The 16,613-nt window shown below is 45.2% G+C and overlaps 1 protein-coding gene across 8 annotated transcripts in view; it reads left to right on the top strand.

Annotated features, from left to right (window-relative positions):
• Foxp1 (forkhead box P1) overlaps positions 1-16,613 on the top strand; it is a 600,509-nt gene that overhangs the window by 149,331 nt on the left and 434,565 nt on the right. The window contains exon 1 of one of the 8 annotated variants that reach the window (XM_031382728.1): positions 3,610-3,782. The exons of the other annotated variants lie outside the window; for them this stretch is intronic. The gene's annotated coding sequence lies outside the window, so the exon portion shown is untranslated. Of the gene's footprint in view, positions 1-3,609; positions 3,783-16,613 lie in introns of those variants that run through there. 8 annotated transcript variants of the gene reach the window in all.

Genomic DNA, 16,613 nt, shown 5'->3' with positions numbered 1-16,613 from the left:
AAAAAAAAAAAAAAAGTCAGCCGACTACTGTCTGCGTGTCGGCACTGGTCCAGGGAGTTTCAAAGGGATATTTTATTGATTTGGTAATTGTGTGGTAGAAGGGACAGCTGAACTGTACCTCAGGGCGGGAAAGCCCCTACTCTGACACACTTCTGTCCCAGCCAGGCTGAGCATGCTCACAGGGCACATGCAAGCTCAAGTGTGTAAAATACCTCTGCCTCCATGTGTACCCTTCAAGGTTCTTTTTTCTGTCTATATGTGCAGGCCACATCTTATGACACAGGCTGTCTTTTCTATTTCTGAGTATCTCTCGAGGGCTCTTCTAAAAACCTTACACATGAAAGGTGTGTCACATGGCAGCTTCCTTTCTGGAGGGCTTTCTGTCAGACCTCTTCATGACATCAAGTCGCGGAGCAGCCTCAGCACAGACTTGTCAGGGGACAGTGGCCCTTTCTCAGCTAATAAGCTGATTGCTTTCCAAACCCGAAGGGGTGGACTGAGTTGTTTGGACAAACAATTGAAAGTGAGCTGTGTCAACTTTTACCGCTGCCATATTTCGCCCTAGTGTGCATGTCGGGGCTGTTCCTTCAATTGGATTAGACAGGAAATACTTGCGACAAGGGCATTTTGAAAACCAATAAGAGACTCGGAGGACCTGACAGAATGTCCTAGCTGGAGGTTAGGTGGCCAGAAAACACAGGGCAGCTATCGAAATCACTTCCTGGGATGTCTTAGGTAGAATAGTCACTCGTCTTTCACTACCTCAGTTAATTACTGTCCTGAGGACTTTGGTTCTGGACAGAACAGTCTCATTGTTTCACAGGAGGAGAGAGGCCATTTCCCTTTTCCTCAGGGCTCGATGGAGGCCATTAGAGTGGGGCTTTAAGAACTGTCTAAATCAGGACAAACATAACTGCCTTAAACCTTTAGTTACTGTTACTGGGAGGAAAGCCCAGTCTGGCTGGCTTCTAAGCTTTCAGAAACATCTTTACCATCATGCTTTCTGCTTTTCCTTAGTCTTTCCATTGACATGCCTTTCTTTTGCCTTCATTTCTGCCAAGACCCCATGAAGCGTGCATGTCACTCCACTGATACTGGATAATTGGAGCGAGTCCTAGCAGTCCCAGACTCTGCATGTATGTTCTTCTAATAAGGGAAGAATCAAATACCAAAAACCATAGATGTATGAATCTAATGATTATAAAAAGAGCGGACACTCAATATATTAAGGTTTGTTTATTTGTATGTGCATCAGTGTTCTGCCTGCATGTCTGTGTGAGGTTGCCAGATCCTCTGGAACTGGAGTTATAGATACTTGTGAACTACCATGTGGGTGCTGGGAATTGAACTTGGGTCTCTCTGGAAGAGCAGCTAGTGCTCTCTTAACTGCCGAGCCATCTCTCCAGCCCAGCCTCATGTACATCCAGTACATTAGAAGACAGCGAAAGGTAGAGAGGTGTTCCTTCCTGGTGAATGACTGACAGTGAAAGGTAGAGAGGTGTTCCTTCCTGGTGAATGACTGACAGTGAAAGGTAGAGAGGTGTTCCTTCCTGGTGAATGACTGACAGCGAAAGGTAGAGAGGGGTTCCCTCCTGGTGAATGACTGCTTGTCCCAGGAGGCTTTGCCCCTTTATCTTTATTTGAGGTGTCGGGGTTTATACAACCTTGTGTTACATATTTTTAAAAATTCCTCAACAGTTTCATATGTGCATGTAATGAATTGAGGTTATTTCCACCCCCCATTTCCCTTTCCTTATCCACTCCCTCTCTTGTTAGCACCCCATTGCTCTTTCACATCCCCTTCCTGTTCAGCTGAATCCCCCCTATTCCTTTTTATTACCCCCTTCCTTCCCGCTCGTTGAAACCTTCTCTTCAAAATACTTCTTTCCCATTTTTATGTCATTTGCTTATTCATTCATTCCTTCCTGAGTTTAGCTAGGGCTCTTTGTATGAACCCAGGGATTATTTTACAGGCACATTGGAAACACTGAAGCAAGTGACTTCAGTGCAGCCAGCAACCCCTCAGGGAGTGGTGAGGCCTCATGAACCTGTCCCTCTCCAGGATTAGAAGGTGATTTTTATCAGTGATGGATTCCAGGGTGAGCGGGAGGTTACTACCTATAGAGCTGGAAAAGAGCTTGCTAGGCTGAAGGGACAGCAGCTGCAAAGACCTCGGGGCAGAGCGAGCCTGCGCCTGGGAAACAGTGCCTCTGGCATCCCCACCCCCAATACACACATATCACCGACTCTGTCTTTCACCAGAACCATCTTTAGTTGGTATATTAGTTGTTTTTCTCAGCAAGGTGATCACGTCTTGATGGAGCATGCTCAGAGGAGTTTCTTACCTGCACTCACAGTTTCAGAGGGTTCAACTCATGGTCATTTGATTCCAAGTTTCTGGACTCATTGTAGGGCAGAATGTCATGGCGGGCAGGCAGGCAGGCAGGTGGGAATGTGTAGTAGAGGAGATTCTAAATAGCAGGTAGGTAGCAAAAGAAAGGTGCACAGAAGAGAGGGCCAGGGCAGGGGCAAGCTACAGCTCATAGGGCATACTGCTAGTGAGATAGTTTCCCTCCTGAGGTCCCACCTCTTCACTATATTAAGTGCCCAAGACTTAGCTGTCTCTGGAGATGCCCTCATAGACATCCTCTGGAGATGGCTCCACATAGCGGCGTGCTTCAGTCATTTCCGTCAAGATTGCTAACCCAGTCAAGCTGACACTCAGGCTTCTTCGTTGCACTTGGCTCTGATCTCTACACCTTGTGTGCTAGGCCCATATCAGTCCTTCCAGATAGCACCACTCTGCTTCGCCTTATACTGAATGTATTGAGTGACTCTTATCTGAATTCTGTACATACAGAAACATTACATAATCCATTTCCATTCTCCTTCCCCAGTTCTTCCACAGGGGAGGTTCCCGTCTGACAGGAAGTCACAGATTATTTGATACATTTTTTATTTAGGCTACAAGTGTACCGTGAACTGAGATTCGAACCTACTGAGTGGTGAAAGATTGGTCACCACTTTCCTGTGACTCCATTCAGATCTATCTTTGTTTCCACAGTGTCTTGTTTTCAAGATCCTTAGGTCAAAAGCTGGTGTTGGCTCCTGACCTATCTCAACCTCTCATGATTCTGCAGAGCTGGAAGGATGTGTCACCCCCACACTGAAGTTTGCTAGATTTTTTTTTCCAGTCCTTAGCAGGAAAAAAATCTGGATGAGCCAGCATGTTGGTCATACCCAGCTGGCCTGTAGACCTCAGTGTTGAACAGGCCATGCTATTGATTGATGTGGTTCAGCAATATGTGGACGGACCGACATGGTTGGGATCTTGTCCATTTGCTTGAGTTTAAACAAGCCCAATTTAATGGCCCTTCATGTTGGATGACTATCCTGGTAGAGCCAAAAAAGTGTGTGAGGGGGCATGTTGAGATATTTATTCATAAAGGCAGGTCTCTTTAGGTTTTTTTCGTTTTTTCTTTTTTAAAGTGGCTTGGCTCCTTTGCCTGAGTGAAGTCTGCCTTGGAGCCCCACCATTTAAAATAAACAAAAGTTGGGTTCCTATGACCGATGAATAGAATCAGTCCTCCTGTCTTCTCATCCCACAGGTACTTAGGAAAAGCTTCCGTTGCCAAGGACGCCGCTTGATGCTGAGGAGGCGTTTCCTTCCATACCAGGAGGTCCAGTGGCTTCCAGCTTCTAGCAGTTTCCATCAACGTGGCTCCTTGAAACAGGGTCTGAAACCATAGCCCGTGGGAAGAGCAAGAAAAGGAAGACACCTCGTAGGTTATTTTCCTGACATTTTCAGTTGTGTATCTTCCCAGTTTATGAATACAGTCATGGAAGAGTACTTTACAAATATCTGTTTCTTAGCAAAGACAAAGAGCATTATTGCCCTCCTCCTCCAAACGTGCTCCCTCAGTTCTCGTCACTCCTCACATCTTACATTGGTGCTTCCTCCCTGTCTCCACTCTGGGTGATGTTTAATGGTGACTTTCTGTTTTTGTTTTTGTTTTTGTTTTTGTTTTTGTTTTGTTTGGTTTGGTTGGTTTGGTTTTTTGTTTGCTTGTTTTTGGGTTTTCTGACTGAGCCTTTGGTTCTTGGGAGCAAGGGCTGCGTCTTCTACTTGGGTCTGATGGCAGTGGGCACCATGTGAGCATTGTTTTCTGACTCTCAGTTCTGTCTTTCTTCTGTGATGCCAGGCTCCTAGGCCTCGTGAAGAAGCCAAACCAAAATCAAGAGTTTAGCATGTTAGTGAGGTGTTTGGGAACTTTTGGATGCTGTATCATTGGGCTTAGATAGCTAGTTATGATTCTTAGGCCTCAAACCCCACCACGCTTTCATGGAAGCCCCTAGCACCCTTGCTGCTGGGTGCTGCTACAGCATGGTGTGGTGTGGTAGACATGTCCTGAAGCGAGAGTCGGGAGAATCACACAGGAAGTCTGTCCTACCTGTGTGTGCGGTTCGGGATGAAGGTTGTAGATGTGATGTGGAAGGTCCCTGTTTCTGCCCATAGTTGAGACATCAAAAGACGGACTTCATCTTCATTAGCACTGGAAGCTCAAATTGAAGATTGAGCCTACTTGACTGCCGTACAAGTGTGACTTCCGTTGGCTACCTTCCGGTGTCACTGTCCCTTTGCTGCTGTTGGTTGGAATATCACTGAAACATCCCTCAGACTAGTTCTTATTTGTTTCTATTGAGAACGAGGAAGTGTTGTGACAGGAATGTTGTCAATAGAAACGTTTTTGTTTTTTTTTTTTTTAACCTCACACACCCTTTTAGGTTTGTAGATATTCTTAGCAGCACACACATGACATTGTGTGACTTAAGACAATTACGATGATTAAATCACATAGTATTTTGTACTCAGCTAGTTTATAAGTAGAGGAGGATGGGATAGAGTTATATTTCTAGTCCTAGGCTAGCACAGGACCCTGCTACATAGCAGGATAGATCCTCAGGTAATATCTGTAATATGCTTCAGGCGGGGGTGCTCATCTACTCTTGGGTAACTGTTCCTCTCCCGCTGGCTTCCTGGCCTTGGACTCTCCCACTGGTCTCTTATATCCATCCTGGGACCATGTCTGAGCATGTTGACCTGCAAGATGTTGTTCTTTGTCACCAGAAGCCTGTCTAATCCACAGGCCTCATAAAGGTGAGCAGATGGTAAGGGGAAGCAGAGGGCACGCCTCTGGGCCTCAAGCAGTTGTCCTTGGCGGAAGTCCAGCATGAACCTGTCCCTGCCAAAGGAATACCACCCGCAGGGCCTGTGGCTGGGATGTTCCCAGGTCCTGGGATGGTCTTGGGAGTGGGAGCTAGGAGCCTCCTCCACCCCATGGGATGTGAACTTGGACTTGCTCTGGGAGGAGTCTGGTACTCCAGTGCCCTCTCTCCTCTGTAAAATGGAGTCATCAATATCTCACAGGTGCTGTGCTCGTGTGCACATTCGCTCTTAGGAAGAGCCTTGAAGATGGGAATGTCTCTGGAGCCTCAGAGATGCTTCAAGCTCCTTGTGTCACAGTCATCACCATATCACAGATCTCAGGTGCTAGAGCAGAGGCTCAGAGGCTGGCCACTGGCCTGTGGATGACCCCCACCTCCTTCTGAAGGACTCCTGGTTTTCTCCAAAGAAACCATAGCTTTCTGTCTCAGCTTAGTTACCAGATCTCTGCTTGCTATTCTGTTTTTCTCCTAGAAAGTAAGGGGTTTGTACATGTGTCTGTGTGCACGTGAGGACTGACCCAGAATTCACAGGGGACTCCTAGCTATTGCAAGTAGCAGAGAAGCATTTCAGGATGGCCAGGGGAAACAATAGCGCCTGCTTTTGTTCTCCTGATGGTGAACTTTGCCTGCTAGATCTTTCCTCAGAAGCGTGGGAGTTCACTAGCAATATCAATTAGTTACTTCCACCTTTAATTGGAGGGACTTGTTGTAACTCGAAGGATTCTCTTTTTGGCTTTCTTTTTCATTATTTTTCTACACGCTGGGCTCTTTTGAAACAGGTATTCTTGAGCAGGTAGAAACCTGTTTGCAGTTCTGGGCTCTCTTGACCCCTATGGGAAGGTGAGAGAGAAGGGAGAGGGATCCGTCGCCTCATCATTTCAAGTGTGGTCCTCAGACCAGCAGGCAGCCCAGCTGCCCAGTATTTGTTGTGCTCTGAGTCCTGGACTCCTCCCTGGCCATCCTGACTCAGTCTGTCTTTCACAAGATCCACAGGTGATTCATGGACATTTATTTGAAGAGCGGCAGAACTTTTAAGATTGTGTGAACTTTTTTTTTTTTTCCTCATAGAACTGTAAAGCAAGAGGGGCTGAGAAGATAGCTCACTTCGTAAAGTGCTTGCCTCACAAACATGAGGACCTGAATTCAGTCCCCAGAAGCAGGTTTAAAAAGCCTGGCATGGATAGTGGTGAAAAATGCTTGTAATCTCAGGGCAGGGGAGGTGGGATCCTGTCTCAAAACACAAGGTGAAAGGCATCCAGAAAATTAAGCCTCAGACTGACCACTGGACTCTACATGCATGTGCAAACACACATGGGAAATAAAAAAAAAAAAAAAACCTAACTGTAAAGCAAGAAGATGGTTGTCAGTTGGACATTTCATCTTTTCTAGGATTCTAGAGTAATTTCATTGCCATTCCCTATGATCTCCAACCTCCTTACGTGTTGTCTTTGACTTGATAGAATGACTATGAAGTATGACTGAAACCAGTGAGGGTGTTCATGTTTCATGTAGCTTATTAGCGTTGATATGCCAGGACCCTCTGAGAGTAGAAGATACTCAGGAAGATGCATCATGTCTCTTGGTGACTACAGACTGTCTTTAAAAGTTGGACCAGGCTGGGGAAGCATTTCAAAAGAAGAGGATGTGTGCATGATGCAATGGGAAGCCAAAGCTGCATCAGTGGATACTTGCAAGGCTGTAGGCTCCTAGTCCGATGGTACTGCCCCATCAGCAGCTGTGAGGCAGTGGGGGTCTAGGAAGATAGTCTGGTGGCATTGCCCTGTCAGCAGCTATGAGGTAGTGGGGGGTCTGAATCTTCAAAGAACTCCAAGAATCTGTTTTTGTTTAAGAGACATGCAGTTGGTGGTAAACTTGCCATTCTGAGAGAGGGCTTTGGGCAGTGGCTTGGTGACATCATGCCTTTCCGATGAAAGAAGAGTTGAGCCAGCCTTTCTTTGGTCAGGACATCTTGAAAGCAAGAGCCTTTCTATTTCTAGAGCAAAGCACACATTCTGCAGGTGTCACTGTCCCTAACAGACTGCTGAGCAACATTTTCATATTGTGGTTGTCCTAAAACAGGATGGACCGTAATTTATTGTCATGTGCTGGCCCTCAGATAATGAACGCTTCTTTGGAAAAATGTCAACGTGTATAAATTCAAGATTATTTAGGAAACACACAATTTCAGTTTCCTTATTGAATAAAAAGATAACTAGATTGCCCTGGCATACAGAAAATATTGAAACATGTAGCTTTATTCTTTTTTTCGCCTGAAATTATGAACAGGGCATAAATTTACCTGAGGGTAGAGGATGGCATTGCATAGCTAAATTCATCTCTAATTTGGTTAATTTTTTTACCGTGATGTCAGAATGGAGGAAGGTGGCGTTCAATCACTGCGATCACTCCCTCCCCCCTTCTCTTTCTCTCTCTCTCTCTCTTTCTCTCTCTCTCTCTCTCTCTCTCTCTTTCTTTCTTTCTCTGTCTTCCTATTCTTTCCCTGTCTTCCTAATCTTTCCCTAGACACTAGGTTGCTGGTCTTCAGGAAGCACGAGGCTTTGGAGATGGTGGTAATGGTGGTGATGATAGGTTTTCCATTGATAACTCTGTCTCTTGCAGACATTGATAACATTGCAAATGATAACATTTTTGGTGTGGACCTTCCAGGAGGAGGCTGCATGGAGTACTGATGTGAAAACTAAAAAGAACAACCCAACCAACTTCATTGTATAAGCCCTGGAGGTGCTGCTGTGATAGGCAATGGAGAGGTGGGATAGCCTGCCTTTCTTAGCTGTGACCCTTCTTGACTGATGAGGACCTTGAGTGGGGTCTAGCTTTCACATGTAAGATATATAGGATAGTTGTGTGAGCTAGAAGGACCTGAGTTGAGTCCCTCAAATCCGTGCAAAGAAAAGCAGAACACAATGGCACTCACTTGTAATTTCAAAGCTAGGAGAGTAGAGATGGAAAAAATCCCTGGAACTCACTAGCCAGCCTACCCTAATCGCTCAGCAAATCCCAGGCCCATAAACCATCCTATCTCAAAGAGACAAGTGGACATGGTCTCCACACCCCAATCTCCACATAGTTACAGATGGACTTGCATATACAGGGGCATGCGTTTATACAAAAGATGTGTGTATCGTATGCACGGAGGCGACAGACATTTCTGTGCATATGTAGCTCTCTCTCTCTCTGTCTCTCTCTGTATGTTTATATTGATGCGTGTGGCTGCCAGTAGTTTATTGTCTTTAGTGCTCAGGACCAGACCCAAGGCTTTGCACGTGTGAGGTGAATCCTCTGCCATTAAGCTTTGTCCCAAGTCCCCTTTTATTTTTTAGTTTGAGGTCATGTGTGTGTGTATGCGTATGTGTGACAATGTATTCTTAATCGTTTATTATTTGAAGATAGCCTGAATATCACATCCTGAAGTGCACATATGTTGGGAGATCTTGAATGAATCTTTATGCCTGCTACTTTATTTTCAGTGTATGAAATTTCAGAGGCCAGTCTGTAAGACAATGATGGCCCTTCACTTACTGCAGGTTGAGATGAACCATGTTTGTGGATATGTTGTCTCTGTCATACTGTCGAGAGCGGGTCCATGCGTAAGACCAACTCCAGCGCTGTGACTTTTACAAACATCACCTTTTGATTGTTTTTCCTTTTCAATTCTGCTGCAGAAGTCAGAGGGCATCCTTTTCCCATTGCTCCTTGTGGATCACTATCTGCCATTCTAAAATCCTTAGGACATTATTGCATAGCCTTTTAAAAGTAGGAACATCTGGCCTTAAGTGGATAACGGGGGAGAAAACGATAGACATTGTGTCTGTTCTTGTGTAACCATGTTTACACCTTTCCCAGGATCTTTTGGTACCAGACTGCTGTGTTGACTCTGACCTGGCCATAGGAACACATTATGGCTCTGGCAGTCACTAATGTATTTATTAGCTTCTTAGAGTGGGAGTGAAGGTCTAACCCTTTTACCACTCCAAAAGGATTACAGAAAAAGTACCAGCGAGCATTGAGGGTTGGGGAGGTGGCTCAGTTGGTTATTGCCATGCAAGTGTGTGGATGAGAGTTTGGACCCCCAGAAAGCACGTAAAGTGGGGATCACAGATGGCATGTCTGTACTTCACTGCTCCTACAGGGAAGTAGGAGACAGAGATAGAAGTTTTGGAAGCTCATGGTGGTGAATAAGAGACCTCACCTCAAACAAAGTGGGAGGCCCTGGTGTCCTCTGACTTTCACACTGTGCGTTCCCATGCTCACACCCAGGCCTGTGCTCACATCCATGGGCAGACACTTGTGTATGCACATCACATGCAGAGATTAAGAAAAGAAAAAAGGACCAGCATAGAACTAGTATAAAAAACAAAACACAATTGCATTTACAACTTGATTCCCGATTCCAGCTCTCTAACACTACTTCATTTATGTTATAGGGCCAGCAAGGGAATATTCTGCTACAGAGCATGTAAGGGGGAAAAAATCCCCATGTCAGCCTTTAAATTTTGGGCATTGTTAGCCTGTGTGGGAGAATATGCAAATAGCTTTCCTGTGGTCCCTTGTTGTACCCCTGTGAAGGATCCATGCGTGAAGCTGACCTGGGGCAAACCTCAGTTTGATTGTGTTTTAATAGAGACAAGTTTGTCAATAGAGACATGAGTCTAATGCTGCATAGGTTATTGTCAAGTCTGTGGCCATAGGAATAGCTTAAGGTGGCATTCAGTGGTGAAACACAGAGATACACATGCACACACACACACACACACACACACTCCACAAGCACACAGAATTTTACTGTCGAACTGGCAAGAAAATGTAGTGCCAAATGTGGTCTGAGTATTGGCATCTTCATGAGTAAAAATTGCATGAAAAGCGCTCACAGGGGAAGGAAGAAGAAGAAGGGGGAAAAAAAAAAACTAGGCTAACCATGCAACAGACCACATTTCCTATCCACAGTCTGTCTTCTCGGGGTGTTTGTCTAAACAGCTTTGCCAGTTTTTCTAAACAGAACTGCTGGTGTCCTTGATCTGTAATCGGAAGAGCCTCCGCTCCGAGGACCAAATGCTCGTTGGGTTGAGAGTTCCTTTATTTGGCCAAATTAAACCCAACAGCCTCAGCTCTGCCCAAACTTGCAGCTCATCCAGGGCCAGCTAAGATGCCAGAAAAATGACAGGATGCAGTAACTCTTCCCTGTTCCTTTGATTAAAAGAAATTCCGTTCCCTGTGAGTACAGGGCTTTTCCCCCCCCTTCTAAAATCTGGAAATGTATTACTTTGATATGGTCTCAGATGCGAGTTTTAAAAAATATCACAAGAGGCTCCATGTGGTTGAGTGATAAGTGCTGGTGCTAAGATCTCATGTGGATGGTCCGTTATTTACTGTTTTCCATGCCATCCTTAGCGTCTGCTGGGGAAGCTAGTCCTGAAGCACAGCACTCATTTTTCCGAGGACAACTTGGGCGGGTTTCCTTTTTTAATTTTTATTTATTTATTTTTTTTATTTTTTTGGTGGCGGGTCTTACACATCTTAGCCTAGAAGCTCAAATACAGAGATAATTGGAAATCTAAAATCAATAAGAATGGACCATCGCCAGGGCGAGACAGATGCTAGAATAAACCATCTGTAAATTCCATGATGGGAGAGGTTGGGGCTGAACATGTTTATCTGCATCCCAGGGGCTACCTCTGAGCCAAACCAGGAACAGGCTGCAAGGATGTGCAGCGTGATTTCGGAGCCCCCTTCACGCCCACCCCAGCTCCACCTGTTGCCTGGAGTATATTTGCAAAACTGTATGGAGCATTTCATGAGCCTCTTCCTTAGTCTTTTCCTCCAACAGGATGTTAGTAAGTAAGATTGGGCATTAAAAAAAAAAAAGTCATAGACTGATTGGCTTCTCTCCAGCCTGCTCTTTGTTGAGCAGTCTGAGAGATCTTGGCAAAATGAATTAAGATCACCTATTTAGGATCTCACTGCTGGCTTTCCTTGCAAAATAATGATGAAAATAGGGTTGTGTTGGCCCAGCTTGGAGGTGGCTATTTCCTTCCCTCCTCACCTTGAATTCTGGCTATGCCTTATGCTGCCTGCTGTACCACAGGGCCCTTGCATATGCTTTCCCTCTGCCTGGACATTATTTCTTTCTTCTCTTTGTCTTCAGCTCTCACCTAATATTACTACGTTAGCATAGAAGAAAGGCCTTGCTGATATTACTGAATTGTTGCGTATCTTAATCAGGGTTTCTAGTGCCGTGATGAAACTCCACGACCAAAAAGCAAATTGGGGAGCAAGGGGTTTATTCAGTTTACACTTCCCCATTGCTGTTTAACATCAAAAGAAGTCAGGACAGGAGCTCAAACAGGGCAGGAACTTGAAGACAGGAGCTGATTCAGAGGCCACGGAGGGGTGCTGCTTCCTGGCTTGCTCCTCATGTCTTGCTCAGCCTCCTTTGTTATACAACCCAGGACCACCAACCCAAGGATGGCACTACCCACAATGGGCTGGGCCTTCCCGCACCCATCACTAACTAAGAAAATGCCTTCCAGCCAGATCTTATGGAGGCATTCTCTCAATTAAGTTTCCCTTCTTTCAGAAAACTCTAGTTTGTGTCAGCTTGCCATAAGACTAGCCACAACATCCTTCTCACATTTTCTCTTGGCCTTAAGTAACTTATTTTTGAGACATTCTTTCAAACATTATCTTACTCTATCTTTGTCTCTGTATTGGTAACTGTTCTCTTTACCCTCTCCAAGAGGCAAAAGGATACCTCTCTGTTTACTGTTCTAGTGTCTTAAGTGAATTGATAGATTTGTTACATTTATAAAAACATATGCTTTGTAAAAGTCTTAACTTTGTCATCATCTCTCAAGCACATGACCATGATGGGGGTCTTGAGCTACCAAAAAGGGAGTTCTACTTTCTAGAATTTTGAGCCCCTTTGAGGAGTCCTGCTTTACAACTGTTCTAGAGAGTTTGCTTACAGATCAAGAAGTTGCCCTTTAAGAGGTCCATGCTTATCAGTTCTCCTAGGGTGTCTTTGTATGAAAGGGTTGAGTATATGTTTTAGGGCATTAAGGAAACTTGTGGTCCCCACTGTTTGATCGCCAGAGGGGCAGTTGTCACACACCCCCACTGAGAAAACACATGCTCCACTTAATCTAGACTCCTCTTAAAGGAGTAGGCCAGTGTGTCTGTCTCTGCCTGCTTGTTCCCTACCTGCCACCTCACATGAACCTTTTGACTTTCTCATTGCTGGAATCCTTCTCTGTGTAATAAGAGAGCTGGAGTCCATGATAGGTAAGCTTCATTCTGCCTCTCACATTACAGATTTTCCTTGTATATACATATTGAATCTTAATACTGAAGACCTGGGTTAAAATAAAAACAAGCCATGTATTATCATGTCCACATCTCAGAAAGGCTGTGCACTTTCTTGGATGAACGAACATGGTTTTCTTGTTGTCAATAGCAGAGCATGATCCTAAACTGTAGATTGAAAAACTGTCATGCTGACAGACAGCTGGATTTGGGGGTTTGCCCTGTGGCTTAGGTGCCCAGTTCCCAGCATTTGCTTCTGTTCCTTGTGGCCATGGAAAGCCCTGTACCTGACGGGTAACTATTGTACCGTGGAGCCACATCTCCATCCGGCTGATACTTTTTCATGAGACTTTAAATAATCTGTAAGTACGTGGATTTTCTGATGCATCCAGTGGGCTGTGCTTAGGGTTAGCATTTCAGGATGTTTAATATTATGTGATACAAATCTGTATAGTGTAGGATCATTAGGTATAAATACACATCCTTTTCTCATCTATGGAATCCATGCGATTGTGGCAAGGGGGGTGTGGTTATGCAACAAGTGACTCTTAAGAGATTAAGGAGAACGTGATGACATCATTCCATGCACCTGGCTTTCCCAGTAGGACACACCTATCCTAAACCTTGGCTTTGCCCTTTTAATTTTTACAAACATGAAACACGGTAAGAAGTGCATGGGAAGTCTAGCACTCCGATTGCAAGTGTGGCCATGAACTCTGAACACAAAGCTAGATCCAGAGTTTGGACTGTGAACCCTGGAGCTTGAAGACTCCACTGATCCATCCATGAGTGCTGCTTGAAAGCTGAAGGGCCTGAGGTAAGCTCCCACTTTCTGTCTGCTTTCTTCCTTCTAAGACATTACCACATGCATGTCTAGTCCTTCCAGGCCATCCTCACAAGAAGCATGCCAGAGGGCAGGGCTTTAGTTCTCTCTTATTCTGTGAAACTTATCCTCTCTCTGGACTGTCTGTAGGTGGAATGTATCCAGAAGACTCTAGGAGGTTCTAGAATGTTCTTAGAATACAGGCAATTTCTTCTCTTGGTTCCCTATTTTTGTAACTGAAAGCTAAATTTTCTCTGGCGAGTCCTCAGTTGGGCACACAAATTTATGGTGAGAAGTCAAGGACTCTGGATTCCCTTAACTGATGACAGGTGTTTTCTTGGCTTCTTCAGGCTACAAGCAGGGACCTAAGGGGATGCAGCCCTAGAGCCTTAACAGGAGAGCTGAGCAGGGTATGGAAATTAATGTCCCTGTATCACTTGTGTGCTCATGATCTGATGCAGAGAGTAGTTTATGACAGCTGGCCACAATACAGAGCCAGGAAACAGGAAGTCCCCAGCATAGTTAGTGAGTCTCTAGGAGGTGACTGGAAATTGTTCTCGAACCCTATCTACACAGTAGTGAACCTGAATTAAATGGTGGATGGTTGGAGTGGCCAGCAAGTCTGAGAGCCAGCCTATAACCTGGCTGCTTGTCTCTGCCCTGTGTGACCATGTCACTCCCGTGAGCCAGCTTGATAGGTGACTTTACCTGGGACTTCCATAGCCTGAGGATGGGTTTCTTGGTGGCTTGCTGCACTTTACCTTCTGACCTGCCTCAAATGGCTCTTTCTATCTTTCTCTCCTTTTATTGTTTAAAAAACAAATGAGCAAAATGAAAATATCTATACACACACATATAAGGAGAGGAGAAAATGCATTAGTGCGTTTGGTATCATTTTGTGGTATTTCCTTCCATTGTTTCTGTCAGGCTTGACCCACTTATGTATATTTTTATCAGCGAGGTCATGCTGCACGTGTTGCTTGTTGGTTTGTCTTTCCCCTTTAAAGTGCATCGTGGAACATATGTTTATGTGCATCCAACCCCAGAGTAGATGAGTGGAGTGTGGTAAGGCAAACAACCCTGTGTTGATGGGTGGGATGGAAGGTGTGGGTGTGGGGATGAAAGAGACTGGCCTCTGCGACTAGATGCTCCAACAGTTGGTAAACAAATGTCAGGGGGAAATCCACTGAGAGGCCAGGAGACAGACGGGAAGCATGTAAGAGTGGTGTGTGTGTGTGTGTGTGTGTGTGTGTGTGTGTGTGTGTGAGTGAGATACTGTGCAGTATTGATAATGTATGTATATTATATTTTCTAGTGCCATAAAGCATTATCATATGAGTATTGTATCATTTATTTCCTCACTGGATTTTGGGCGTAGGTTATTTATGTTTGCCTTTGGTCTGAGTAGCTATGAAGCTAGTTGGTTTATTTTTGGCTTTGTTGTTTGTTTTTCCTCTCCATTGCCATGGCTGTGTTTTTGAGGGACTGGAGCCCTGTGCATGAACTTGGGCAGTCATTTCTACACACCAGGAGGTGAAGCACCTATTGAAATTCTACTTGAAGTTTTTCTTCTGCCTAAGGACAAGTGCAGGTGGCGCATTTATTCTGCAGCCGGCCAGCCTATATTAAGCAGGACCGTGTTTTTAATTAGAGAAACACCTTTCCTGTCAAACCTATTTCTTCTCCTGGTCTGTTTCTTTCTCGTTGTGGCCATGTTAGTTGCAGTGGTGCCCAGATGCTCAGTGGGAAGGGAGAGAGGAAGGATGGTCTTGCTTGGTGGAGCACTACGGGACCTCCACCAAAAGGGTTTTCCTCTCAGTGTCTTCTGGGTCTGCTTACTCAAACAGAGGATTTGGTTGCATCATTTTAAAGCATCAGGAATAGCACGTATCTCTTGGTTGGCATGACTTCAAAGGGCAGCTAGGTCGCTTGGGCCCCATTTGTGGTTGGCCCTGGCTTTATGCTCCTGTCCAGCCCACGAGGGCCATGGCAGCGTGTTGGGTTGTGTTTGACTCCTGAGCAGAGTCCCAGCATTGAGATCAAGGCAGAGAAAGCATTGGGGCCCCTTTGATCCGACTATGTTCCTGACTTCAACAGGTATAAACCTGACCTTTGCCCTACTCTATAACCCCTTAGCTGTCATTACCGAAAGTAGATTAGATGGTGATGATTTTGCACCTTTGTGGGGTTCTAGGCAAGAATCAGAGGCAAAGAGACATCAGGGAACTTCCCCAAAGGGCCAAGAATTCAAGTTTATATCTCTGATTACCATGTCCTCCACCCCACTTAGTTGATGGTCAGGGAGTTTGAATAGGCAGTTTTGTGTTTGTTAACTTTCCTCACTGATGTGACAAATTGTTCTCCCTCCTACCCCCCCCCCCCAAAGAAAATACAAGAAGGCATGCTTTTCTTAGGCTCAATGTTTAAAGGCAGAGAAGGCCTAGCTAGAGGAGTACAAGGCAGCTGGTCCTATGGCATTAGTACTAGGGAAGCCAGGTAGGGGTGGCACACACCTTTACTCCCAGCCCTTGAGGGGGCAAAGGCTAATGTCTCTCTGAGTTTGAGGTCAGTCTGGTCTACAGAGCAATTTCCAGGACAGCCAGAGATATGATAGAGAAACCTTCTGGGGTGTGTGTGTGTGAATGTGTGTCTTGTATGTGTGTGTGTATATGTGTGTGTAAGGGTGTGTGTGTATTTGTGTGTGTATGTATATGTGTGTATGTATTTGTGTATGTAGGGTGTGGGGGTTGGGCAGAGGGAGATGAACGCTGGTGCAGAGCTCATTTTTTCTTACTGCAGGGCCCCAGCTCATGGGGTGCTACCCACATTCAGGCTGGGTCTTTCCATCCCATGAAACCCAACCTAGAAATGCCCTCACAGCCATGCCCGGAGGTTTGCCTTCCAGGTGTCTCTAGGAGATCTGTCAGGTTGTGAATATTTAGCATCAAAATTAACAGAAGAAAGGACCATTTGTCCACAAAATGGAGGGAGTTTGAAAGGGTGCAGAGGCCACAGGTGCTGCCATAGGGCCAGCTGGTGCCTCCTCTGTTTTAAGAGACTTCTTGTTCTTACCAGTGGCCATGATGTTGTTAATCATTTCTGAAACCTAGGCTTTATGTATCTCTTAAAGTTCAGGGCAAAGTAATGTACTTTCTTTCCTTGGATGGGTCGACTCCTCAGGGATGGCTGGGTATTGGTATTTCCATTCTGCCTCCCGTCCATATTTACTGATGGAGAGAGAAAT

The sequence above is a fragment of the Mastomys coucha genome, unplaced genomic scaffold, assembly GCF_008632895.1.
Source record: "Mastomys coucha isolate ucsf_1 unplaced genomic scaffold, UCSF_Mcou_1 pScaffold20, whole genome shotgun sequence".
Classification (NCBI taxonomy): domain Eukaryota; kingdom Metazoa; phylum Chordata; class Mammalia; order Rodentia; family Muridae; genus Mastomys; species Mastomys coucha.
The sequence above is the reverse complement of the archived record's forward strand: the minus strand, read 5'-3'. Positions and strand labels throughout refer to the sequence as shown.